Here is a 3,645-nt window from a genome sequence, read left to right as displayed (position 1 = left end):
CATAGAGGTTAGGTGTTTGTATGCTGTAAATGAAGCTGTCGGTGTCCGTGTACAAAAGTGATATCTTATCATTGAAGAAGGGTTTCATCACGTCGTAATGAAATTCGAACATGTAAAGTTTCGACAAGTCGAGAACCGTTGCGCCAACGTAAATTGGTTTTCTGAATTTCATCAATTTTATATCTAGATTGAAAAGTGCCAAATTCTCATTGTAAATTTTTCTCGACTTGAATCTAGGATCGGCCACCCACTTCATGCATTTATTTTTATCTGAAACCAATTTCACGTCTACGTGATTCCGCACGTTTTCCATCGTCTTGCCATACACCGCGGTATTCATAAATTTAAAAAAATCTTTGTCTAAATCGGAAGTGGCAACTGTCCTATGTTGCGTGTTTGTTTCAATGTACGGTTTGAGCCACTCGGAATGTTTAAACCTGAGGACTCTTCTAATATTCGCTACCTTAGCACCTTTCCCGATCAAGAATCGGAGATTCGAGTAATGAACAACGTATCTCTTTTTCCCCTCTAGAGTCAATAAAAGCTTGCATTGATTAGAATGAGGCGAAGATTTGAACTCGGATGCCGGTGGTAAATCGCTGAACAGATCGTGTAAATGGTCGGGGAATTCGATATCCACCTCTGCGAAGAAGCCATACTCACTATCATCGAAATTTTCTATATCTATTGATGTCCATTCGAATCCCCCGTAAGGAAGTTTCTGTACCATGGCATGTCCGTAGAGATTATTAACGTCGGCGTAGAAGATGTAATTCGATGCTCGATTTGAATCATAATCTTCTTTCATGTGCACGTTGTTGGCTTTTGCATATCTCTGTACACATTGTACCATCCCGCCCCGAATCCACCTCTCGATGAAAAGTAACATGTCCACGTCCGATATCAGTTCCAGCTTGACCTTTGTCTGGAATAACATTGCCGACCACGCTAATCCCGGTAGGCTGTAGAAATACACTGGATCTAATTTATAAATATTCGTTACCGTTTTCCTGAACGCTTGAAAAACATCCGCGAGTATCGTTACATCTAATTTTAAGTAGGCATCGTGGTAGTCTCCGAGTGTCCTACATTCTAATTTCTCCCACATGAGTTGCGCGTGTTGGTATTCTTCGTCCGTAATTCCTTTCTCTCTGAGTCTGCTGTAAAATTCTCTTGGAAGTGGGAGAGCGTCGTCATTAAATTTAGAATTATCACTAACATATTCGTAAGGATAAATCCCTTTACGTCTAACAAGTTCTATGTCTACGTTGGGAAAACTAGCTTTTGTAATTTTGAATTGTTCGTCTAAAAGTTTGCTGGCAAGAGCGTCCAGGCTGGCAGAGAGAAATCTGTATGAATCCAGAAACCTCATCTCGATGGTATTTTTAGTCTCAGGAATCATAACTTTCTTACTTATAGAGATGTATCGTTCTTCGTTTTGAGCAAGAATATCTATTTTTGAGTGTCGTATCCGAGTTTCCTAATTAAGGGATGAAAATCGTAATTAAAACCATTGTGAAAGAATATGGGGACGAATTTTGGTTTTTGGATTTTGAGGTTGCATGCATTACAGATTCCGCTTATGAAGCGACCGTCCGTATGCGAATGGTGAAACACTTTACGATTGTCGTCTTGTGAAGTGGTTATCACACACAGGACACTTGACAGTGTCATAGTAATTTTGAAGTTCGATTGCAGATAACGGAAGCATCGGTTTCGATGTTTGCAGCATGCATCCAATTTTCCCAACCTCCTCGATCATCATTTCGAAGAAGCGTTCGATTGCATCGGGTCCTCGGTATACGTACGGTTCATCTATTTTATCCTGTCGCACGACAACGTAACCGAAACTGTTTGGTTCGTGAAGCAGGTAAGGTGTGGTGGAAGAAACTTCGGGATCCGGATCGCAGTATGAGAGTGTTTTGATGAACGCCTCGAAATCAGCAACGATGATGGCCGGATGTTCCAACAATGCCTTGTGCATTTTGAATTCTTCCACTTCGTTCTTTTCGGGCATCAACATTCGAACCGGTCTGTTGTTGCCGCAATATATTTTATGTTGAACAAGTTTATCGATAGCAATTTGACGTCCGGTGTATTTTCGATAATTGGATTGTTTTCGATCGTCGAACGTGGTTAGGCATCTCGGGCAAACTTCGATGTTGTTTGCATGCTTGGTTGATTGACTTCTGACCAAACGTGATAGAGAACGAATTAGCGTGTAGTGATGAACATCCTCGTTGGAAATAAGAAGAAGATTTATTACACGAGCATCGTCATCGTCGATATAGCTTATCCTGACGGGATGCACGAGATATTTATCTGACGTGAAGGAATATACATTAATAGCGATGCGTTTTCCTGCACGATTTTCAAACTTTGTTATATCCGACAATGTCACCGGGTATTCGATGCCAGACATTACACTTTCAAACTCGGACTCGTATTGTTTGTAATGTCCAACCCACTGTGGATTATTTTTGCAATAAACAGGATGCAGTGCAGCCAATATACACCAAAGGAAACACTTGTTATCGCTGTTCTGTATATTTAACACAGCCCTCTTGTGTTGAATGTTCGGTGGAAGAGGAACGTAGCTGGAAGCGCGAAGAGGCGAGAATTGGTTCACGTAAACAGTTAACGTGTGAGGACTTCCACACAGAGACCATCCCGACCCTTTAGCCTCGAAATCGTCGTGTTTCTTAACCAGCTCATTTGAAAGATCAGAATAAAATTCGTCCAAATTATCGACGTCCGCCAAATGAAGAGCCTGGTTTTTTGTTCGATGATAAAAAACTCTTGTTGTACCATCGACTTTTTCGTATTCGGAAAATAGATCAACATATACTTTTATGGAATTATTTTCCAATTTATTTTTTAGAATATTTATCACTGATGTTTTCGTTTCACGCAAGAAACTAAGAATGTCGCAGCCTGGTTCCGAAGTAAAAGAGAAATCCTGAATATGACGGTTAAATGCAGATCTAATTGGTTTTCGTTCATCGGAAAATTTAACTTGCTTGGAAGTAGAAGCTTCGGTTCCTGGATCATCAATTTTTCTTTTCAATGTTCCTTGTTCGGTCGATGGCTTGCAAATTTTCAGGTGTTTACTTAAATTTGTAATGCTGATCATCTTTCCGCATCGAGCACAAGACTTAGAAGGTGACGAACAATTTAAACTCAAAGCTGTTTCGTTACATCTTGCCCTGTGTACCGATAAAGTGTTCCTTGAGATTAGCTTCCCACAAGTAACACATTCAGTTTTATCATTTTTACGATTGAAAACTGGTGGTGGATACCATTGCTTTCTCCAAAATCACAGAAATCAAAAAAGTCTAGTATATAGCGATACAAATTTTCAGGTATGTTATTTTATATAGAATTTCTTGGGGTAATTACAAAACTCAAAAATTCAATCTACTGTGAATAGAATTTCAGGTATGTTATTTATATAGAATTTCTTGAGTGCGAATACAAAAACTCAAGAATTCAATCTACTGTGAATAGTATTTTCAGGTATGTTATTTTCAGTTCAGTTTTAACGTGTTCATATTTGAAAAAAAAATGCAAAATGCGCCTTGGAGATTTCAACCAATCCACTTTACTAGATTGGAGAAACTCTAACTATTGTCATTTGGAACCTTT

Source organism: Lepisma saccharinum, unplaced genomic scaffold (assembly GCF_977018435.1).
Source record: "Lepisma saccharinum unplaced genomic scaffold, izLepSacc3.1 HAP1_SCAFFOLD_500, whole genome shotgun sequence".
Lineage (NCBI taxonomy): Eukaryota > Metazoa > Arthropoda > Insecta > Zygentoma > Lepismatidae > Lepisma > Lepisma saccharinum.
This window is presented reverse-complemented; position numbering follows the sequence as displayed.